Source organism: Rousettus aegyptiacus, unplaced genomic scaffold (genome assembly GCF_014176215.1).
Source record: "Rousettus aegyptiacus isolate mRouAeg1 unplaced genomic scaffold, mRouAeg1.p scaffold_m13_p_8, whole genome shotgun sequence".
NCBI classification, from domain to species: domain Eukaryota; kingdom Metazoa; phylum Chordata; class Mammalia; order Chiroptera; family Pteropodidae; genus Rousettus; species Rousettus aegyptiacus.
In genome coordinates, this window is record NW_023416311.1 from 89,588,492 (window position 1) to 89,614,588 (window position 26,097).

Here is a 26,097-nt window from a genome sequence, read left to right on the forward strand (position 1 = left end):
AGTCTTCTTTTACACAATGTGCATGTTATCTAAATAGGATTTCTGTGTGATTAAATTTCTCTATTATGTCTTCATTTCTCTACTTCCTGTATTTCATGGCCCAAAACAAACAGGTTGGCAAAATATGATCACATCAGGTGTAATTTCTGATAAGGTAACACGAATAAACTTTCCAGATATAAGGGTTATTGTTTAACATTTCTGTACCTTGAATGAGTGACACGAATTTGTGAGATAATAATGTTTCCTATTTGCTGCAAATTGTTCACTTGATCCATGTGTTCTCATACAATTTATTAGGTTTACCAACACCATGAAATTAAATTGAGATTCATAGATAAGGAACTGTACGAGCCAATATGAATTTACAATAATACTCAATTTTATACCTGTTTTCTTTGACCAGAATAAACTAAGGTGTCTGCCTATGTGACTGCGATGTAGCTATGTAGCTGTAATTTCTCGAATTTGATGTGCCTTCATTTCCTAAAGCAGACATAATAGCATCCACTCACAGAGCTCTTATGAAGACCAAATAAGATAATACATGTAAAACTCTGAGAAAGGACCCTGGTACATAATAAGTACAATATATGTTAGCTACTGATATTATAGCTACCAAATTCTGTAAATTTTGGTAACATCCTGTTCATTATCACTCTACCACAACTCCATGCAACCAGTTTACCAGGTTAAGAACTGGGAAAAAATAATTCTCATGGTCATGGCATTTTATTTTGAGAGATTCTGAATAATCAATTTAGCTTCTGTGTTGTGTTCTGTGTTCCAAGATAGAAAGAATTGGAGACATTAATTACTTTCTTATGTGAATCAAAAACGCAGCTAAGTATAAAAGGATCCCCTGGTTTGACATGTCCCGATCACTAGCTGTGTGAGTTTTTGAAGGAATTAGTGGTAGAATTATGAACAATACTTGTTTTCTTCTTCATGCTTCCCTTGATCTTCAAATTTTCCTCAGCTAAGTATAAAATCATTACTTCTACAAGAAAAACAAAAACAGGCAAACACAAACTCTGACAATATTTTTTTTAAAACCTAAAGATAATGTTAATTTAAAAACTTTGCTTATTGAAAATAAATTTGCAACTTTAGTAAATAAGCTTTAGTTATCTAAAACATTTAAATCCACAAATCATAATCTGATGAGATGCACAAATGAAGAGTAGTCACAGCAACTTGAAAAAATCATTTCCAATTTATTGTCTATGAAAAACTTGTTTAAGACTCCTCTTGGGCTCTATGGGCAACATACCCTTCACCAACATGCTCACAAAAAGCAAATATAATGTACGAAAATTAGTGTTAATATCCTTTAGTGCTCAAATCTTGAGCTCTGAATCCTTACTTGCTTATTTATGAAGACCACCCCTTTAAATGTCTATGAGGATTCTCAAGGGTGCTTATAAGTTTTGCCTAGGAGGCAAAAGGCCAGAACTGATGAGACAAAACTTACTGCTCCCCAACCTGGTTTGACTTCTTTTCTTGGAGCAGGAACCATAATACTCCTGACCCATTACTATGTCACTATTCTTTAAGCATGATGCTCAGTCAGTGAAAAAGTCCAATAGCAAGGGAATAAATGCCTTAAAATTTCTTAGTAATTAACAGTAGAGTTCTTTTTCTTTTCCACTTGAGAACATGAGTAAGGCAGGTTCTCATGGCCCCAAGTACCCAATAAAAGAAACAACTTCATGCATTCACCAGATTCCTTGACCTGGAGTGTTGCTTGCCACTGCCATTGACACTTCTGCCTTTGACAATACCTCCTGACTTATCCTATGTGGTACAATTAATATTTGTCAGCTATTTATTATGTTCGTATCTTCTGCTCAGTCAGAGGATACTCCACAGCAAGGTGCATGAGTCTCAAAATGTGGCTTTTTCTTTGCTCATCAATCCCAGGTCATGCAAATACCTAACTATGTTCTTAACCAATAGGACTTTTTTTTTGCTAGATTTGCAAATTGTGGCCTCATAGTTCCAGACTTCCTTCTATTTGGGGTCCTATTGTCTTTTTCTGTTATCTGAAAGCTTTTGAGGTCTCTCAAGTTCATCGGATATGTTTGTATATCATTTCTTAGTATACTAACACTCACCCCAGGAAGTCAGCCTTTATGTAAATTAGTAAATCCAAATAGATATCTATCAATTCTTACCAGACATAGGATATAAGCTCTTGTCTACCCAAGATAAATTTCAAATAAATATGTCTTCAGCATGTGCCCCCTTCCCAAGAAATGAAATTGGTGGCTCTGTTTTTCACCTCCTTTTAGCTTTGTGTGTCCCAATTAAAAATAGTATTAAAATTCACAGAGCAAAGAGTAGTTACCCAGCTGTACAGACATGACCTTTTAAAGCTCTCAGAGTTACTAGTGTTTCTGACTTTTTGCTTGTCATATCATTATTTGCATAGGTAGTGAGAGATAATCTATATGTTTTGTATCTTTTTGATTAAACATACCTATAAATATTGATACAGTATGGGACCATATAGGGTAAAAATGTGAGAAAGAAAGAGAGAGTTAGGAAAAGCACAGGAAAATCAGTGCTGAAGCCATAATGATTGGAGGAAACATTGGGGGAAAGTTTCACCCTTTATATAATTTTTAAATGGTGTGATTTAGGCTGAGTTTTGCCTTTTTTGATAATAAGAGAAAAATGTAATTAAAAAAAAACAGTGATTTATTGGCACCCTAGGATACACACTTTTTGAATGGCATCACATTGTACTAAATAACTTCTCTAGATTTTGGAGTAATAGAACTAGAAATAACATCAACATCATTTGCTACAGATTATTTTCAATTTACATGTTCTGCTATTCACTAATGTGATCTTTCTGTAGTCCAGTTTTTCCATTCTTAAATGTTATCCTCAAAGTACCAGATGAAATCAAATTCAGTTGCTTTCTTATCAGAACCTCAAGTTGCTTGCATCACAAGCGGAAAGGGAACCCACTTCCTATAAATTTAAAACCCACTTCTACTCCTTATAAGATACAGCCACAGAGTAGAGTGCACTGTCTTAGATAAGACATTTGATTTATGTGGAAAACAAGAAACTCTACCCAGTGTTCAAGGGTTTCAAGCAGGCTGTCTTGAAAATAGATTTAGTTTCATATTTATCACGCTAATCTTCACTATTCATATTCCCTCTCTCTCGCTCTCACTGATGTATTTTCTGATGAAAAAGTACCCAGTATAAAGGTCAAGTTATAAAGAATGATCCCATTTATGTTGTGAACAGTAAGGTACAATTTCTTTGTTTTTAGATAAAAACAATATTTCATGGATATCTTTGAAAGATAAAACTGATAAAGTCAGTTGTACAGCTCCTAGACGTTGCAGTGATCTGTTTCTCTTTAACTCGTCCTTGATCTGACTTATGAGCCCCTTTTAGAACATAATTGCACACACACAAAAAATATCTGTACTCCCATCCCCTATGTGAACTCCCACACAGATGCTCTACAGAAGGAATAATAGACATGGTCCTAGGAATGCAAACTTGAAGTTTGAAGGCCTGAAGCAATGCTTGTGGCCAGTGCTATTGAGCAGATATGGAAGAGAGAAAACAAGATTTATTACCGCATTTTCTTTCTTTACAAGCTTCCTGGATTTTTCTGTTCTATAACATATGATAGAGATAAATAGAATGGAAGCACTTTTCTAGATACCCTTAGTCCTGAAGAAGAATGACATTAAACTGACTAAGATTAAAACCCCAGTGGAAGGGACTAATGAATAACTTTTTAGTCCTAGGAAGAACAAGGAGCTGGACTCATGACATAGGCTAACAAGGGACTCCGTAAGACCTTTGTGCAGGATGAGTCCTTTTATCCTTAATCAATCAGAAATAGTCATTGTGGACCTTGGGAGGAAATGCACCAAAGATTTTTCTTGAGCAAAGCTAATGTCTAGTGGAGTAGTTTTCAATTAGTCTAGTGGTTCTTAAAAAATCTTATTTGTCCTCTTGAACCAAGATGATACTTACTGTCCCATATGTTCCATTCTATCAGCTGGGAAGAATGGGCTATGAGGAAAGGAGAGTTTTCATAAATCTTATTCCAAAGGTTAAAAAACTAAAAGTAGAAATTTATGAAGGTTTCAGTTACCAATTTAGATATGAGTTAGGAACTGCTATTATAAGAAATTTGAGATTTTGCAATTCCCTGTTATTACAATTTTATAATTGTTTTAGTGACATTTTGTTGATTAGTAGTTTTCCTGCTTATCTTTGAGAATTACAAATAGCAAGGGAACTAGGATAACTGTATCTCTTACAAGCTCAATCTTGGAGGGCAGAAGGGAACTCCCAAGGGACCAGAAGATAAGGAAGCATTTACGAAAGAAGAAAGCAGATGAGTTCTTGAACCCATGAAGGGAAGATTGAAAACCATGGCTGGCTGTCCTGGTTTTGCATGATTTTAGGAAAGATTTTAGCGATGAAAATCACCAGTTGAAATTTCAAAAACAGCTTTAATTTCATTCAAAGTTTATGGAAGCTTTTTGATTTATATATCATTGGATTAAAAGTTTATACAAGTAGGAAGTGCCAGACTGTTCAGCAAAATCTATTTCATTCAGTTTTCTCAGGGGAAAGAAAACAAGGCTTAAACATAGTCAGAGATGAGTATGCCCAGTCCTCCCTTCCTCAAACTATCTCATCCTCATCCTGGAAGAGACATAGCTATGCTAAGGGTCACATATTACATCAATAAGGGGCGATCTGTTCTATTCACTTGGCATAATTCTAAGAACAAAAGCATATTTTAGTAGTAAGTTATAAATTTCCTATCACATATGTTTCCTGTATGTCCCCACACCAAGTGGTCAGCAGGCTTCAGAAAAAGTAATAAGGCAGAATTATTTTATTAAATCATTTCCCTTCCTGTGGTTCATGTTCAAGTTTCTAAAAAAGAGTTCCAGAATATGAGCCAAAATGGGATATAGAATTATGCAGTAATTACAATTAGAATACTAAAAATACATGAATTTAGAACTCTGATGATCACTATCCAATCAAAAAAATATAATTTCAATCATTTGTTCATGTTCTTCTCCAGGCTGGAATAATTAGTAGCTGATGCTGTTGGGCATTGCCTGCTTGCTCATATCCCTCTAAGGGATTCTGCCCACCCAGAGCCCCTGCTGTCCAAGCAGCTATGAGATCCAGGGTGAGAACACCCCTCTCATTCTCTGCCTTGGCTAATGGAAGCTGAACAACCAGTCTCTGATTACAGGCAGTTTATTCAAGGGATGCTTAATCAGTCCATTTGACAAGAGGGTTCATCAGATTCTGTTGACTACAATGGGAAGTAAGGAATTCACAGTTGGAAAGCTGAGAAACAGTAGGACCAAAACTTCTAGAATGTGGCCAAGTCATAATTATAAAGTATTAGAAGATAAAATCTGTTAACTAAAAATTCTGAAGTTTCCAGAGATCCTGAGAATCCAGCCCCTTCCCATTAAGCTCTAAGTTTAGTGAGACCTTCCCAAATTTCCCCGAGAATCCCTTTATTGTCCCAAGAGCAGCCTCGTGATAAATTCAATAAATGTTTTTTTCCCTATTCATTACAACTATAAGAGTCAGGCCAAACTACCTTGTATTCTATTTTTCATCAAAGCAAAGTCTCTTGCAGACATTATTCAAAATTTTCATCTTCCGAGCAGCATTCTTTTTAGGAAGCCTTACTATGCATTCCCTTCTAATAAATAAACAAGTTGTATCGTATAAAACAACCATCATTTATTTTCTCTAGTTTTCCTTTCCCTGTTCTGTGAGTTTCACAAGAACTTAGAGCAAGAGCAAATTTTCTTCTTCTTTACACCATATAGCACATAAAACGCTCACACATTGAAAAGAGCTTTAATATTATTATGATATAAGAGATCCAGCTAAGTGGAAGGAAGAATATTAGATTTAGATTAAGAAGTAGGTGAGTCTTTTATCTCCCATGATTCTAGTTGTTTTGTACTTCTAAGTATGGACAGAGTCAGCCTCCAAAATCTTCAATTGCCACATGCTATGGGCCAACCTTAATATGATTTACAATATTGTCCCCCTCGGTCACTGTCGTAAATCCAAGTCTGATGGATCATAGCATGGATGCCAAGACTCTATTCTTCCGTAACACCATTAACCTGACTTCATCTCCACCCTTTTCTGCCCTTCAAAATGCTTCCTTCCACTGTGGCTTCTGGAATTCCTGCTCTGTCCTCAGCAATCTTTACCACATCTTCATTGTCTTTTCTGAAAATTCCCTCTACCCGTTGCTCTAAATGAAATTTGGCTCTTGCCTAAATATGTTTCTTCTTGCTTCCCTCTCAAGTACAGACATATTTTATCTTCTATTCCTTATTGTCCTTACAGTCTGAAAATAGAGTGAATCTCCACATCATTTCTCCTTGTCACTCCCAAACTGTTTCACATCTTCTTTTAAAATCATGTCTTTTTCAAAACATGTCATACTGCTTACCACTCTCTATATACTATCTACAAAACTCCCAAACTCAGTCTCACTGATGAACTGTACTATTCAATTCATCAATCATTATAATTTCAACATCTGCAGATGGCCATCTAACATCCTGGCCTCTCAGTGCTTCGACTTTTCAGGACAAACAAGCTTTTCCTCATCTTTATCCTTCCCAAAGCTCCATTCAGTCATCTCATTTATTGATAGTTACGTACACTCTGCTATTTCCCTAAGGTCAATCTATTGACCTTGCCACTTTTTTTTTTTCACTATCCATAGCTCTGTTCTAAGTCTCTACTTTCTTTCTTATCCAGTACAGATTTCATGGTCCAAAACTACAATGACTTCATTACAAAAAGCCTCTTTTGATCTCACATAAGCTTCCAGCTGCAACCGTGTCTTAGATCTGCTTCACAGAAAACTCCCACCAAGACTTATCTAGACCTACTGTTCCAGCTTTCTCACATCACATTTTTTTCTTAGACCACTGCAGTTGAGCTTTAGGTCTCATTATTTCATTAAATTGGCTTTGTTTGGGGTCACCAATAACCTGAATTTTGTCAAAGCCAGTGGCCACTTCTCTGTTCTCATCTTACTGTGCTTCTTCTCTGAGTAATTGACAGGGTTGACATTTCCCTTTTTCACCACGTTTATTCTTTGATTCTATGATGACAGTCTCTTCACTTTCTTATTGCTTTACTGAAAACCTCTTCTCTCTCTCTCTCTCTCTCCCTCTCCCTCTCCCTCTCTCTCTCTCTCTTATTCTAGCTTCTCCTCCCTTATATATTCTCTATCTTGATGTCTTAATGCCAAGGTTTCTATCTTGATTCCACTCCCTTTCCCCATAAAATTCTATGCTATTAAATACAGACATATAGTAAAGATTTTCCAAATGTATGTTTGATCCTCAGCCTCCCTCCTAGAGTCTAGAAATGAATATCTAGATGTTCAGTTCATATGGGCAATGGATATCTAATGAGCCAATCAAATTTGTGATGGTTGTCTCTTTCTATATCTTTAGTTCTTTCTGCAGACATCACCTTCCTTCTGAGACTTCCCCAAATAAGCTTATATATATATAAGTGCAAACCCACCTTAAGACTTCCCATTTTTCTCAGAATGTTAAAATTTTCTCCATTACACTTAATCGTCATCTGACATATATTATTTATTTGTTATCTGTCTTCCCCACAGGAAAACTAGATCTATGAAGATAGACACTTATTCTCATGTCTTTGAAGCCATATTCCAATGCTTAGTACAATCATGAGCTAGTAATACACACCCCCACCCCCGGAAAATCCTCCTACACACACAGCTGAATGATTTTTCTCAATCATAAATCTAATCCCACCACACCTATACTGAGAATTCTCTAATGGCTTCCCATTTAAAGTATAAAACATTTCAAACTATTCAGCATAGCATGGGAGGCCCTTCATGACTCCCCTTTGTTGGTATTGCCTTCCTTTTCTCTCAGCACTACCCTTCATTATTATTATCATTCTTATCTCAAGTTCCTCTGCTTAGAATACTTCCCCATGGTCTTTACCTAGGTGATTTTGTCTCATAATTTGGATCTTAAATGATACCTCCTGAGGCCTTCTGTGCCTATTCTTTTATAATGAAATTTATTGGGGTTGACATTTGTTAATCTTATCAGTTTCAAGTCTACGGTTCAATAATTTGTCATGTGTATATTGCATTGAGTGTTCACGCCCAAAGTTAAATTTCCATCCCTCTTTTCTAAAACAATTAATTTGCCTCTGCTTCCAAGTACTGATATATTATCCTGGGGTTTCCACAAATAAGTATTATCTGAACTTTCTTTTTTGTTAGTCTATTTGATTGCTTTGGATTAATGTCTTTATCTATCTCCACTCAGGAGATTATAAACTTATGAGCAAAGACTGTCTTATTTGCCACTCTACATCTGGTATCTAGAATAGTGTCTGGCACATAGTAAATACTTAATAAATTTTTGCTTTCCTGTTGACCAATTCGAAGTTGTAAAATAGTTAAATATCAAACTATACCATTAACTTATTTTGTGGCTGAGTAAGTCATTTAACATCACTAACTGTTAGTTTCCCTGATATAACAATAATAGACCTAGAAATTAAGGGACTATAATGAACCTCAGTTGAGATCATGCAGTTCAAAGGCCTCTTTAAATCATAAGTACTATAATTATACTCCAATCACCATCTATGCTGATTGTTTACATAATTAAAATCATATAAAGAGTAATTGAAATTTTATACAAAACATAGGCCAGAAACTAAATTAAAATGACAATTTCCACTAGAGAAATGTATGCTTTTGTGTAATTATATTTGGTCTTTGAAAATCATGTTTATGTACTATTTATTTCAAAAGTAAGAAAATATTTGACGTTGGTCCCCATGCATTTTATTGTAATTTATATCATTAAAGAGGAAACATACATAGAGAATTTTGTTCAACTTTCTTAACTAAATTTTGAAATCTCAGACATGATACTTAGGAAAAATCTACCAACACGCCTCATCGCCATGGCCTTTTTGGACTACATCATTTTACCAGCTATTTGCATAAATGCCTAGAGTTCAGCCATGGGGAAACCCTTGAGTCCAAAAATAAAGGCTACACTTCAGTGGATTGGTAACTGTTGAACACAAATTGCAACTCTATCACACAACGAATTAAAGATATCATTGACAAACAATCCAATAAAAAGACAAGTATGTAAATCTGAAAATGCGTAAATTAATTGTTGACCAGAGTGTTAGGAAAGTCTACTGAAAAATTAAATGACCAGAATTGTTCTATTGAATTGAAAACAAAAAGCAGTGATCTGGAAGCAAAAAATGTAAATTCTATTTCTGGATGTAATCTTATTAACTCTGATGGATCTCCCACCTCTCTGGAGCTCAAGTTATTTTTGCACAAGAAACTGAAAGGTGTGGAAGATGAGTTAACTGACCCCCAAGCTTTTTCTAATTTTAGAGTTAGAATCTCATGAATATTTTCAGAGACACTAACCCTAAGATAAGAGAAGCTACAGAGCAGAAAGGACAGTGTTAAGAAGATGGAAGGAGCTATCAGGGATGGACACACACAACATTTAGCTAGAAGGAAATCTGAGTAGGCGCAGACTCCTTCCCTAGCTTCACTGCAAACTCCCTGAATGACCTCTGGGAATTTTTGCTTTATTTTGGTCCCCAGACTCCAGAGAGTCTTGGAAATTACATGAGATATGGGTGGGAAATTCCAAAGGATAATTATAAATATGTTGTACAGCTCATAATCTCAGTGTTCTTCATGGGTATTTATTTAAATATTTGCCCAGACTTTTGCTATTATAGATGAAATCAGAAATTACAGTTTGCTTCTTTATTAGCCTCTAAAAGGAATGTACCCACTTTAACACAGAATGATGGGAAAATCAGAACTCCCTAACTGAAAAGAAAACAACTCTGTTCTCTGTAATATTAAAGAAATATAGCTCCAATAAGGCAGGAATTTAAAGACATATGTCTCTAATAGATGTGGATTTTGCCAGGTTAGGTAGACTAAAATCGCATTGGAAAATTTCTTCAGAGACTTTGTACTTTTTCATTTTCCCAGAAATCTATTTGAGGTACTTTAAGGAATCATAGTTTTTTTGTTTTTTTTTTTTACTCTTTTTATTTCCAAATTTTTCTCTTTCAAACTGACAGCGATTAAATTAATTACATTTTTAGCTTCAGTGGTAAACACAGACAATCCAAAGTAAGTGTAACCATCAGTGAGAAAAATGTCTGGGTTCCAGGTTTAGTCTAGCTTGCCACATGGTATTTGCTAATCAGCCTATCTTTCAGCTATGCCGATCAGTCAAGGGCTTATGCTCTGAACCTGGAAGTTTAGTGGTCAAAATGTTGTAATACAGAAAAAAGCATTAAAAATTAAATCAAGGTTTTGGATTTAATTATCCCTTTTATTTTTCTCTCCACATTTAGGCACATATAAATAAAATACATTATTTTCAACATGAACATATAATACTGAATTACCATTTTCCTATTGATATAGAATGCATGTATTTTTCACAAGATCTAGATAATAATCGTTTTCAATTTATTTTATATTTTTAGTCAAATTGAAAGAGCTGAGATAAAAAACTAATCTAAACGTGAGATACCACATGTGAAATAAGTTTAACATGTAGTACAAATTAAAGGGTGACTATCTGATCACTGTAGATTTGAATTCACTTAAAAATTTAATTAATTCAAAATAATAACTTAAAAATCCTCAGAAATGGTTGTTACAAACACATACCCATTATACTGCAAAGCCTCTCTTTTTAACTTCCCAGAACTGCAGGAGGGAAATGGAAGACACGGGGAAAAGACAAGATAGCAAAATGAACGAAAGTGAGAGGGAATTCAAGAAGTTGGGGGAGGAAAAAAGGCAGAATGAAAGAAAGAGTGAGTGAGAAAATAAAGGCAAAATAGTGAGGAACTAGGATGAGGGATCATTAAATGTCTTGCTAATTTTTCTTTCCATGTCTTCCAGCTTGATAATTTGTGTCTGATTAAAAAAAATAATAATTGTGTGTGTTTTCTATTTTGCCTCATAGAAACTGAGTTTCTTCTTTCATTCAATTCACAGTCAAGAAAGTACTGATGGGCTAATTTTTCAGATCATTGCCTCTCTCCAAATTCAAGTAGATCTTTATGGGAAAATAAGTGCCTCTCCTTCCAAGATGTTGCAGTTTTACATTAATTATCTTTCTATATGTTCTGAGACTTTGATATTACCAGACCCATGCACGCAATAGTGAAATGAGCTTGATAATCTTCATATAAGCAGATGTCATGACATATACATTCTTTGTATATTTTTGATGAAAATATGCAGAGGAATGAACAGTGCAGACATAATGAGATAAGACTATTTCAGTTTTTACTGCTGCTATTTTAGTTTACTTAGCTTGACTTTTATCTTAAGGGCTAGGATTGACTTATGGAAAGAATAGTAGGCAAAGTGGAAGGAGACTTAGGTCCCAGGACTGACTCAGCCCTTAACTACCTTTACGAATTCAGGTATTCCTCAATGAACAATTTGTTTTTGTTTTTAATATAGAAATTAAAAGTGTAATATTTCCATATTAGTTCCCTATTTGTGCTGCTTTGTGAACTGTAAAACAACTACAAAATGCTGGTCATTATTGCTATCTTTTGTAGTAATATTACCAACCACATATTGGCATAGTAATTTATTTCCATTTGTAAGGTTCATTCTACCGATGTACGCCATTTCTTCTGTATTCATTTGTCTCATTTAGTGGACGACTTTGATATAATTGTCTTCCTTATAACCCATACTGCCTCACTTGCAATGCTTTCCTTCATTGGCAATTGATCCCCAGGTATTGTTACAAGCCGCTTAGCCCCTAGAATCTCTACCCAAGCCTTTAGCTCCATATGCATAAGCAATGAACTGTTCCTCACATTTGGAGGAAGCAATAGAGTTAAACTAATAACCTATTTATAATAACAACCATGTGTTGCTATGAGATGTGCCACGACGGGACTGAAAATCATTATCTTTGCCATGCAAGCAGAAGGTATAAATAAGGTGATTAGAGGTTATTTATGTTAGCAACAGATGCAGAACAGCAAAACAGCTACTCCAATAATACTGTCCATATGCTGGTCCAAACAAAAGAAAGATGTGGCAGTCCCAGGCTAAGTGAATTATTGCTCCTCAATTATGTCATTGCCCAAGGCAGGGTTGTGTTCTCCCTCTGTGATACCTTTTCAGTGCCAAATATCTTGTCATTTCCCACTAGCCAAGAGCCAGGCTGCCTTGCACAAACTCCACAGATGGCAATTTCCATCTTCACAGACCGTTAATGTGATATCTCCTTTGGCTTCGGATGCTCTTTGGGGTTCTAACAATGTGAATAGGTGGTTCTGTTTTGCTTTTCACTTTAGTTTTCAAAATCACCACTCTTGTCCCTGTCACCAGTTCTAGCTACAATTTTGTCAACGTTTGTTTCATCATTCGTTTCCCTGCCCCAAAATATGAAATAGAAAAGACTGACCCTGCCCATGAAGTAGACTTAGTAGTTATATTTAGGTGAAGTCTGAGGGATTAAGGCCTTGAGGTTGCACTTTACTCACAATCCCATGAGTTTGTGCATTTTTTTCTAACAATTGGTGAACAAGTCTCCCTTTTACACACAACCTCACCCCTAGATTCCCTGTTCATTCACATAAACATCAAAAATACACTTTAAAGAAAACAGAAATTCTATTCTGGGCAATGTGGAGTCACAAAGAAGAAGAAACAGTCACTCATTTTCATCTAGATATTAATGATATAATATGGCTTGCCTACTTGGTATTTGAATGTCAGGATTTTGAAAACAGCCTTTATTTCTCTAACTGGTTTCTCCAATAACCTCAGCAGATTTGTGGTGCTGTAAATAAAATTTTGGTAGTCCACATTTACCTACTCATAAATCAAATACTTGTTTGAGACTAACATTATATGCAGTATATTATAGTAAATCCCGTGCAGAGTACAAAGATGATTTACCATTCTTACCAAACAAATTAGAGTCTGATAGAAAAGATTACCTGTACATAAACAACTTTTATACACACTTTATTCTCTTTCATGGAGAATGATGTAACCATCAATTTAGCTCTGACTAGAAATCTCAACAGTATCTTCAATTGTTTCTCTTCTTCATGCATCACACCTTGGTTATAAGAGAAAGTATGCTATTTATTTCCAAAATGTTTTTGACATTTTCTCTTGTTTTCATTACCAATGTATTAGTTCATAAATGTAAACTTTCTCATTTGATCTATTGCAATGAATTCTTCGTTTGCTTATTCTGGAAGTAGTAAGGAGCTATTGGAGGATTCAGAACAGAGGGACTCTGTGATTATGCCTGCTTTTTTAAAAAGAAAAAAATATTAATGTTGATATATAGAATCTAGATCATGAATGGACAGCTCTGCTAGGAGTGGCAAGGACCATTTTAGTCTCATCAATGAAGAAAAAGAGGAAAGCAAAAGCAGTTAAACCAGAAATCAATTATAACATGGAATTATGAGAAACCTAATTTATTCCATTTGTTTGAGCTATAGTAAACTGGGACAAAATACAGCTCCTCAACTAGTATACCATGGTATCCATTGAATTCAGAACATTGTATGAGGTATGTGTGATGGACAGAGATGTGCCATACAGATCTCCTTTTAAGGCCTGGCAATGATTACCATCGACATATTTTGGAGTTGAAAGAATCCCTTCTTAGAGGCCTTGGCCTATGAGGCAAGAGATATCACAATGGAGAAAGCCTAAAGAAAGCCAATAAAACTATCCTTTGATTTGTCCAAGCTACCAAATCAAAAACATTATCATATCCAAGGAGATGATTGGTGAGCAGTATGAAATAATTAGCAAGCTAGTCCAGGCACTGGAAGAAAGAAAGATTGGAAAAAATAATTGGAGTAGAGGTATGTGGCTAGACCTATCAAAGAAAGCTAAATATGAAGATTTTTTATATCGTATGTTAACATGTACAAGAAATCAACCATCACAGAAGAAGCACTAAACCACCAAGTGTATAAAGTGATTTGGCAAGCCATTCCAGTGCTGACATGATAATAGGCACATGAAAAAAGTGATCATAGTGGCAAAGATGGACCAAAGTTGATAAAACTACTTCCATTGAATGTCCAACCTGCCAACAAGAACAGTAAACATTTCTTTAAAAAAATAAGTCTAGTGTTAAGTGTTCTTACCAAATTAAATTAAAAAGAAACGTACACACACAAGCACACATACAAAAAAATATGGCATCATTTCTCAAGACCAACTGGCCATGTGTTGCATTAGTAATCACTAATATATAGGCCAAATATTTGTTTTGATAGAAATAGATACATGCTCTGAGTATGCATGTTGCAACCCACAGAGTTGCAACCAGAACCAGTAGTCAAGGCCTTATAAAATGTTTGATCTACTGGTATGGAATCCCACATAACATCACAATGGATCAGACAGCCCACTTTACAGTAAAGAGTATTTGATAGTGGGCCCATGCCGTGACAGCACTAATCATATCACATGTCACATTAAAGAGGTTTAGAAAAGGCCACCCCCGGGTGTGCCACTTCAACATGTGAATTATTTTGAGCTGAAAGCAATTGAAACCCTGCAATCTCATGAGAAATTTCTATCTCTCCCTTAAAGAATTTAAATTAGGGGTCTTTCTCATAAGAGTTATCACCAGAAATAACTCTTTATGACCTATGTATAGGGAAGGACAAACTTCTAATTACTGAATATCTGCTCTTATTGCCACAAAATGACCCTCTGAAGCCCCAAGGTGACTTACCTCATCCTTAGCTCAGAATGTCATATATATCTTATTTTCCCTTTCTGTCTCTGACTCTCTCATGTTTGGGGGTTTTGTATGTACATAAGTAATTAAATTTGGTCACTTTCTCTTGTTAATCTTCCTCATGTCTATTTGATTATTATATCAGCCATAAGCAGCTATAAGGGTGGAGGAAAGTTTCTTACTCCCCTATAACGCCATCCAGAAGCTACTGGCCATACAGAATGCTGGAACAACTTTCTGAAGGCATAGTTGAAGCACTTGCTTAGATATAATTATTTTTTGTACTCAAGGATACAGAATGTACCTTGAATCAAAGAACTCTGTATGGTGCTATGGACCACATAGGAAGAATATATGGGTCCAGGAACATAACATAGCAGTAGACCCAGGAGTGACCCTACCTACCCTAACTTCCAAAAACCCACATGGAGAATTCGTGCTTCTCATATGCATAATTCTAGGCTTTGCAGATTTAAGAGTTAATGTTCTCCAAATTGACAGGTACTAGAGGTAAGAAGAGTCAGCATGTTTTCCAGGAATTAACCTTTACCATTGGGAAAAGGTGGGGCTATTGTTGCAAAACTGAGGCAGGGTTGAATATCTCTGATCTCAGACTAGAGCACCTCTTGTTACTTCCTTGCTTTATTGTGATTTAAACAGACAAGTGCAGCAATCATAGTCTGAGAAGCCAAGGTAACCATGTGCTCAAACCCCTGAGGGAGATGGTTTTAGTCATCACACAGATAAGCCATTGAGGGCATCAGAGATGTTCACTAAAGTGAGGGAAATCTAAAATGGATAGTAGAGGAGGGAGACCATAATAATTGGTTAGCTGCAGTGGCAGGATCTGTGGTTCATCCCTTCCTCTCTCATGTTTCTCTCAGGAAAAGGGGCCCCCCAGATGCCTAGTGAGGTTATTCCAAAAATATATAAGAAGTGAATCCAAGTAGTTCAGACATAGACTGTGATGGACATAGAGATATAACACTCGGATTCCCTTCAAGAAAGAATGTGCTGCCCAGGTTGAAGAAAGTTGTCAGTGGATAGTCTTCAGTTATTAGCCGCCTCATGGACCCATCTGAAGAGTCAGCTTACCCAAGGACATGTTCTTCCTAAGAGGGGGCCCACATTCAATGACTGGTTAAAGTGGGGGTGGTCCATTTCTGTCTAACACTCTATGGGCCACTTTATCTCCAGAGCTGCCTGTAGGAGGCTGTTAATAGGTCCGCACTGCAACTCGACTTCTCTTTCTGTCTGCTCCAGTCTGTTTTAGAGGATGGTTCCCAGGAAACTCAAAATCTAGAAACAGCTGTACAGTGATAGACTGTGAAAAATACCCTTCAAATGATTTAGAAAGCTTATGTAACAATTCTAAGAAAAGTAAACAAGTCATAAATTCTTTTGGAGATAGGACTATGTTTTATTCACCTTTGTATTCTTCATGCCTGGTACAGTAGCTGATATATAGCATTAAGTTGCAATGAATTGAATCATGCTAAACTAAGAGGCTTGAATAATATAAATATTCAATCATTTTTAGAGATTCATTTTATAATTACCTTTACTTGCTCCTACTTACTTATTTGCTTTTAGAGAGCAAAATGTGATGTAATTGCAGCCATCAGCTCATTGAGATATTACACTCATGCTGTTGAAGGAATCCTGGTCCCCACCCCTCATATTTGCATAAGGAAATGTCCATTAAAGTTATACTTGTGGCCTCTCTTTTTACCTCCTTACCTGACCTGTGAGGTTGGGGGAAATTTCATGTGTGGTTGGGTTCCATCTCTATTTTGGAGCAACTTGCAACAGTAAATGAACTTTTTTTTTTTTTCCTGTGGATTTTAAGAGGTCTGCCCCTGGGTTAAAGGCTGTTAAATCTAGGACTAATTGGTAATTATTCCGATTTGAAGGAATATGAAAAATGTTCGGGTCTATTCAGCTTTTAATCCAAGTCATAGTTATCAATCATAACAATATGTTTCTTGTCAGTCAGTTGATATTTTTTGTGCAAATATATTAGATGGGGAAGGAGTAGGACTAAACCTTGAACTCTAGCTGACTTCCCAACCACTGATGACTTCTCCTGTTTATAGGACCCCGATCTTCTTTTATACCCATCCCATCCCTCAATCTTCTTCCTCATATCCTCCTCAACTCATCCTCATCCCATGTGACATAGCATCTATTTGAGTGTTTACTCATGATCCATGTATACAAATTTAAGGCTGAGGGATATAGACGGAGGCAGGAAGCATTATCCTTTCAAGTTCATTGTGCTTGCTTCTACCTATAACCTGGAGGGCAGGCACCCAACTCTAGTAGGCAATTGCTCTGTTAATGTGAAGAGGGCCTCTGAGATGACAATAAGTGTCATTATCACCCACTTACCTTTCGTTCTGAGGTTTACATTGAGAAACGTTTGATCAGCACAGGCAAGATTATAAACACTCAACATAATGAGTTTTTATTACTCTTTGATTTCACTTTTATTGGGGAGAACAATTTATAATTTTCACTTTGCTTTATAATTATCTGTCTCAAATAACAAAAATAATATCTTTGAAAAATATTAAACTGATACATTAATTTCCCATAGGTCAAGTCTCCCTGCAGTTCCTCACAGATCAAAGATATCATCACCTAGAACAAAGAAGTAAATGGTAAGTCCAAGTTTTAAAATATATTTTTGAGTCTATAATAATTACAGTCCTAAAAGTGTTTTTTAATATAAAAATATTTTCTATATTACAAAAGCTTTTCTTTACAAATTAAGAGTAAATCGTGGAAGCCTGAGCTTTCAGGTTTCACCTAGTATTGGAGGATGGTGACAACATAATTTCTTATTTGTTATATTATAATTTATTTTAATGACAATATATTAGAATAGAGTTATATTCTTCACTTTTATTTAATATTATAGCACATGTATTTTCATTTTTATAATGCCATTATTTCTTCTCCATCTTCTCAACACACATCTGTATCCAAATAAACAGGTCAATAGCCTAGTGTATATCATTTTACTCATTGGTCCATTTTCCTATAATCATGATAAAAAAAAAAATAGGATGCCTTTTTGTTAACATTCATTTTTACAAGTCAACATATATAGTTGCTTATCTTTGACCAGCTTTCTCACTTAATAATACATTAAAGATCTTTCTTCAAGTCAAAAAGTATGCAATTTTTAGCATTGCTTTGTGAAATTTTTTTAATTAATTGAATTTTTTAGAGCAGTTTTAGATCTGTTATTACCTTGTTATTTACATCTTGCATTAATGTGGTACTAATGTAAGCTATGAACTTTAGTTCATAATAATGTACTAGTATTGGCTCATCAATTGTAACAAACATGCCACATTAATGCATGTTTTAAACAACTATATGACTTTATTTCATATAAATAATATTCCTCCATTCCTTAACTGATAAAAATCCTGGCTGTTTATAACTTCTCACCCCTATAAAGAGTGCTGCAGAAACATCCTTGAACATTTATTATATACTAAAAAATTTTATTTTTATGAGATGAATTTTCATATAAAATTATTGGGTGAAAGTACATACATATTTTACTCATTTATTGCCACTTGTGTAATCATTCCCTTTTTCTATCAGATTTTACAAATGTAAATCAGTCTTCTTTTAGGGTCTTGGCACATATCTAGTGAGTTTTTTTGAAGTTTATTTAGTATGTTTATATTTTCGTGAACAATTGGTGATGAGTTTGGCTGATATTACTGTAAGTACTGTGTTCTCAAGGAATATAAATGACTATCAGACTGATAGATTAGAACATGTACCCACATGCTCTCAGTCGAATATTACAATTTTTTTCACTAGTAAGTTTTATAATAGTTCCTTTGGGGAGCTATTCCTTGAGAGCAGTATTCCCTTTGTTCTCTGCTGAATGATCTGTGGACAGCCAGTCCAATCCAACATTCAAGCTCTGTAAAAATGATCTAGCCAGACCTTTTATATTTTATACCCCAATATATCCATACCACTTCTCATGTTTGGAATTACTGTATAGGGAAATATTGTAAAGTCATGTAATTACTATGAAATAAAGTTTTATGTTCCAAGGACTCATATGTAGTCAACAATATGCCTATAATATGCTGACTTCTTAACTATAAACTCGTTGACTATGAACACGTGTATGCATCACACTGGGAAGCAGTGGAGTTAAATCACAATTTCCGAATGTGTGTCTTTGTAGGCAAGGAAATATAGAGACGATCTATTTTAACAACCAAGTTTTAGATGAAGAAACTCAATTTCAAAGAAGCAAGGGGAATTGCTACAGATCGCCCAGTCAGTTATCATTAGGATTGAGGCTAGAACAACTGTCTTCTTAAGTGGCAGTTTAAGCCTTTTTTTCACTATGTCACACTTAGTCTATCTAATATTTATAATTGGTTCGGTATGAACTCAGCTATCCTACCTCCTCAGTTTACTCAGTTGGAAAAATAAACAAAATTTCCTCAACCTTCCAGTATTAATTATGAGAGAACATATACTCAAATTATAATAGCTAATTTCTTAGATCACCTACCATGATCCTGGTATCATGTTTGATTTTTTTAGAGATGGTATTTTTTTTTTAATTGTGGCAAAATTCACATAACATAAAATGTACAGTCTTAACCATTTTTAAGTGTATAGTTCTCTAGTGTTACATACATTCACATTGTTGTGCAACCAATCTCCAGAACTCTTTTATTTCGGAAAACCAAAATATTCTATCCATTAAACATCAATTCTCCATTCTTTATTCCCCCAACTTGGCAACTACCACTTCCTGTCTCTATGATTTTGACTACTCTAGGTGTCTTATGTAAGTAGAATCATAGTATTTATCTTTTTATGGATGGCTTATTTCTCTCAGCATAATGTCCTTAAGGTTGATCAATATTGGCGTATGTCTCAGAATTTTCTTTTTTTAAAGACTAAATAATAATATTTTGTAAATATATATACCACATTTTGTTTATGCACTCATCTATCAATGGACAGTTTGGCTTCTTCTGTCTTTTGGCTATTGCGAATAATGCTTTTATGAACACAGATGTACAAATATTATTTCTAGACCTGGATTACAGTTCTTTTGGGTATATGCCCAGAAATGGAATTGTTAGATCATATGGTAATTATATTTAACATTTTTTGAGGAACTACCAAGGGCTAAATGAAATGTGAACATTCTCTCTCTCTCTTTCTCTCTCACCACCCCCTTCCTCCCTCTCTCTCTCCTTCTCTCCCCCTCTTTCTCTCTCTGTCTACAATTTACATGATAATAATAGTAATCAATCTTTGGGAAAAAAATCACAACAGAATATTTACACAAGCAGTGACTTTATAAATATAAAATTTGTTTTAAAAAACTATCTATCAAATATGTTGATTGTCCCTTGGAAATTTTCCCTTGGTAGGCAATAAAATCATGGGTTGAGTAGATTGTGAATGTGAGCCAATGTTTTATCCACTTGGGAACTAATCATGGGAAGGTTGACAAATCTACATGAAAAGATCTCAATGTTGATAAGTTTAATTTTAAAAAACTGATTTTCCTATCTGTTAACCTGAGTAATTCAAGGGAAGAAGATTTATAGACTGTTTCTCTTTGAATGTCTATATTATGAAAACCCAAATAGAAATGATGAAATTTTAAGTTTTCTGAAGAGATATTTTTGTTTGAATTGTGATGGAGAATATTCCTTAGAGACAGGTCCCATCAGTTTTCGAGAGGCAAGTTGGTAGCCTGTCAGCACAGGAAAGGAATGGCAATGTTGAGTGAGAATGAGGCTGATAACGGAAACCTGTCTGCCTTCCTGTCTTTCCAGTCCTAATACCCTCAAGCCAAACCCTGTCTAAGGCTCTGGTGAGTGATGTGGAACTACAGGAAATCAGACTGGGGCCCCTTAGTCATTTTTCTCCCAAAGCTATATTTAGTAATCAGGAGCCTTTGTGTCTGAACAGAAATATTTAATTGGCTCTGATGCTTACTACCTGTGTGACTTTGGGAAAATTAATTAACTTCTTTTTGTCTCAGTTTTCTTGTAGTAAACTAGAGAGAATCATACAACAAATCTGATGAGGATTTTGTAAGGGTTTTAAAAGGTAATACATTTAAAGGCACATACATGAGACTCAGTAGATATTTATCTGTCATTTAAAAAAAAAAGTAGTAGTATTACTTAGGTAGCATATTCCTCCAAGAGAAGAGATTTCCAACAGGTTGACAAATGGCTAACCACTATTAGTGACATTATGACTTCCTTATTTTTAGGATCAACTCCCCAAAAGACCACTAGAAAAAAAATGGTGAGAAAATAAAGTTGTTAATTAGACTTAACTGCAGATAGGGAGAATAGCAACTGGAGAGTCTGAATTGTGTCTTAGAATAGAAAGTTTAAGGGAGAATATTTATAGAGTTTGGGGGTTTGGGCTCCAGTGATCTAAGACATATCTTTCCAGGCAAAGAATAAATTGGGATTGGGTAAAGTTTGTGACTAAAGTTCTCATGCTAAAAAATTAAGTAAGGATTTTGGATTATGTCAGTCCTTTTTCCTGTATCTATTCCATAATTAGTGTGATATCTGAAGGCAATGAGTTCATAATGTTGATAAATTTAATTTAAAATTCTGGTTTTTCTGTCCATTACCTGACTAACTCAAGGACATAAGCTTTGTGTATTGTTCGCCTCTACATGCTTATACTATGGATACCTGAACAAAAATAATAAAAATTTAAGTGTTTTCAATTTTGAATTAATGGATGATACTAAGACATAGAAGGCATTGAGAAAATAAGTAGTAAAGCCAAATGAAGATGGAGATTCCTAAGCTCATTGTACTATTATAATATACAATTTAGGATATATATAAATATATATATATATATATTACCATGGACAAGGTGATAGATTCATTTATGAGTGAATAGGAATTTAATGTGAATTTAGTAGTGACCCTTGGTTCTGCTATTAGGAAGAAGAGAACAAGGTGTTTAAATCTTCTATTGAAATGTATTTTTTATTATAAAGATATTTACATGTATATATAAAATACACATAAAATATAATATATAAGAAATACAACATTGAGTTAAGAATGAAAGCCTTAATCTTTTAGAGTATTCTATACATAATAGAAGACAGAGGTTAGACTTTGAATTACATGGGTCTAGAAATGTGAAAGATTCGATTTCATAGCTGTCTATTTCTGTTGATTTATTTTATCAGGCTTTATGTCATTATACACTAGTATATAAACCAAATTTCTCACTTAAGTTTTTTAGTACTTATGCTCTTCTTAACATATGTTAGACTGCCTTATTTAGACTGCCTTGTTCACATTCTATTCCACAGAATTCTGCATTAATCCCTGTTGAGAATATTTGTGATTCTCTGATACTGAGATTGTCTTCTTAGAACTGATTATAACTCAGGTCTCATACAAATTAATTTCTACAACTGATCCTGTCACTTCTATTCATGTAGCATGTTATTACCTAAACTTTAAATTTTGTTATTGAAGTTTGAGGTAACTATTTGTGGTGAAAAAAACATCAACTTCTTTTTATTATAATGCTTCCCAAATATTCAATGATTATTGCTAAAAGATCTGATGACCAAAAGAATGTACATCCTTAAGAATACACACTGAATACCTGGCAGGCATGGAGATACTTGCTTTCAATTAGGGAAATAAATGTTCAGTCTGGAAAAGAAGGAGGAACCCTTAAATTAAACCTGCTGTAGGCAAAGAATGGTCCATATGAATGTAATGTAACAGCAAACTTTCAGTACAATTATGATCCTAAACTATGGTAGGTGCTTTCATAAACATTATCGTTTTATCATTTTTAAATGTAAGGATATTGCCTCATAAAAGTGAATACCTTACCCAAGATTATACCACTATTCTGTGATAGAACAGAGCTTCCATTATATTCTGACAGCCCAAAGCCATTTATTTCCCATTACATCATATTCCATTGTCTCAGAATTTTATTCTATGGATTCTAAAGCTTATACTCTAAGGGCAAAGGCTGTTTCTAATGGTCCAGATATAAGCCATGCAGAGCTGACTTAGAGCCTGCCCGCGAGGTCCTCCTGCAAGAGTGCAAAGTTCTCTGCAAAACAAAAAACTAGAAACTCTGCTAGATGCAGTTGTATTTGCTGCTAAAAAGAATGAACCTGTGACTAACAGATTCCCAGTAATGACACTGAAGATTAGTAGTCTTTAAAGAACTCATGGAAACTTCCCAAAACAAGAAGAATCTGTTATAAATACCTACCAAGTCTATGGCTATGCCACCCTGAATATGCCCGATCTCATCTGATCTTGGAAGCTAAGCAGGGTCAGGTCTGGTTAGTACTTGGATGAGAGACCACCTAGGAATACCAGGTACTTTAGATGAAAAAAAAAATCAAAATTAAAATTAAAAATAAATAAACGACTACCAAACCTAGAGAACACCAATGCTAGATAACTACAGAGTACAAATACAATTTTTCCTTCTGTGAAGGGGCAGAATAATAATGCCCCTTTTCCCCCTCCCTGAAAACATTCACATCCTAATCTCAAAAACCTGTGAAATGTTACCTTGCATAGCAAAATAGACTTTCAAAGTGTGACTAAATTAAAAATCTTGGTATAGAAAAATTCTTCTGGATTATTCAAATGAGGCCAAGCATCTTACAAGGGGAAGGCATATCAAAGGCAGGGGAAGGAGACAGGACAACAGAAGAAGAGGATTTGAAGATGTACTTTGAAGATGGAGGAAGTGGCTGTGAGCCAATAAATGCAGGAGGCCACGAGAAGCTGTAAAATACAAGGAAACAGATCTTCCCCTGAAGCCTACAGAAGGAGCATAGCCCTAACAACGTCTTGGTTTTAGACTTCTGACCTCTAAACCTATATGAAAACAAATTTGTGTTCTTTTAATTAGCTTTGTAGTAATTTGTTACTGAAGCAATAAGAAACTAGTATTACTCTCCTTACCTTTCTTTCTTCAATTCTGAATGGTCCAGTGGGGAAATTAAGTGACTAGAAGAAGAGGACTATAATCCTACCAAAAGAAATGGGGCAATAGAGGCAAAGACCATGGCCCCTTCTTCCAACTGGAGGTGTCCAGCCAGGCTGACCTGAATATATTGATAATTACTGAACCAATGGAGAGGTGACTGACCAAAGGATATTTTGTTACCTATGAGTTATGAGACTCATATTGGACTTCACCCGAAGGTCAAGAATGAGCAAGATAGTATGAGAAACAGTGAAAATAATTTTTTATTATGTCTCATGAGTTCCACTTTTCCAAAATTATAGCACCATAGGAGAATATGGTTCACTTTGAGTTAGGTAACTTTTCTGGTGCCTTTTCATTCTCTCGGCTTACACTTCCTCCAAACACGCCTGTTGTTGTGACTCCTGATAAATGTCTTTGCAGTTGTCTCCTTTCTCCATTACACTGTGCAAGTGAGATTCTCAGTGCTGACATTCTCAGATTTCCCACATTCGTATCTACCTACCTAATGTGTTATTAACATTTAAAAAATTCATCCTGTTTATAAAAATAATAATAGACCTGTTGATTGTCAAAGTATAATGTTCAAAGCATTAAAAACCTAATTGGCAAAGATAGTGAGCCTACATAAAGGTTTTGTTTCACTCATTAATAAGGAAACCAATAGGATGAAAAATAGAAATTTTATGTGGTCAGTGAAGAATGGTGCTAAAACATGGATGGACCTAAAAGATATTATGTTAAGTGAAATAAGTCAGACAGAGAAATAAAAATACCATATGATTTCACTTATATGTGGAATCTTAAAAAAATAAATAAATAAACAAACAAACAAAATAGAAACAAACTCATACAGAGAACATTTTGATGGTTGTCATATGGGGGGGCCTACGGGGATGGGTGAAGAAAAGGAAGGAATTAAGAAGTACAAATTGTAGTTACAAAATAGTCGTGAGGATCTAAAATACAGCATATGGAGCACAGTCAATAATATTGTAATAACTATCTATGGTGTCAGATAGGTACTAGACTTATCAGGGTGATCACTTCGTAAGTTATGTAAATGTTTAATCACTATGTTGTACACCTGAAACTAATACAATATTACATGTCAATTGTAATCTAAAAATTAAAAAATATATATTTTTAAAATAAATTTATTGATTTAAATTATTTTTTAAAATCTTGCTAAAACAAGATTGCTAAATTAGATGTAAATTGGGTTATGTTCTACAAAGCAATAAAACTGTAACTTTGGAAGTCACCAATTGTGACAGAAGAAAAACAAATCGTTGCACTTTATCAATTTTCTGAAACTTGAATTCTATATCTTAGAGCTGTAAGATGCCTGGCCCCCAGTCAATTTTGATTACTACAGTGAAAGTTCCATTCTTGCCAGTGTTTTTGGCAGATGAACTGGTTAGTGACTCTGTGTCTCATCCCCAACCCTCTTCCAGAACTTCACCTCACCAATGCCTCTCACGTTTCTGTAAGTTCTAATGTCTATAATAAATCTCTTCCTTAAATACTCAGAGTGGCTCTGCTTCCCAGACTTCACCCTGACTGATGCATTCCTATTATTTTAGAGCTGAGATCTCTCATTTCATCTCTCTCAGATGAGATATTTCTAACCTCATTCTGACATGAAGTTTATCTACTAAAATTATACTGATGATGATATTATTATTATTATTATTATTATTATCATTATCTAACACCTAATACTTATAAGACGACTGGCATTATTATAAATGATTTACTGCTAAATGCTCAGATGTTTCACAGCCTCTTTATTACTTTTGTCTCTCAAAGAATATCATGTTTTAGAGAGTTAAAAGCATACTTAATCTTAAGGTCATATTGGTATAGAAGAATCACAAGGGAATTTAGGGGTGGAGTTAGAGGTTACAGGTAGCTAGACTAATCTAGAGCCTGTTTCATTTGTGTGGTAGAGCAGTTTCTAGTTAACTATCATTATTGGTTCTCTCAGATGGTAAGAAACATTGTTGAAAAAGATCATTTACACGCATTTTTTTTTACCCTAAAATGTTGTATATTGTAATAACAGGACTTACTGGGGATTTGTCATATGTCAGATACTTTACAAAGCTGTTTATGTAAGTTATCTTATATAATCCTGTCAGCAACTCTAAAAGGTAGAAACTCT

At 34.8% G+C, this 26,097-nt stretch overlaps 1 pseudogene; it reads left to right on the forward strand.

Annotated features, from left to right (window-relative positions):
- Window positions 1-23,201: 23,201 nt before the first annotated feature.
- On the forward strand, window positions 23,202-23,320 carry LOC118607477 (annotated as a pseudogene).
- Window positions 23,321-26,097: the final 2,777 nt, after the last annotated feature.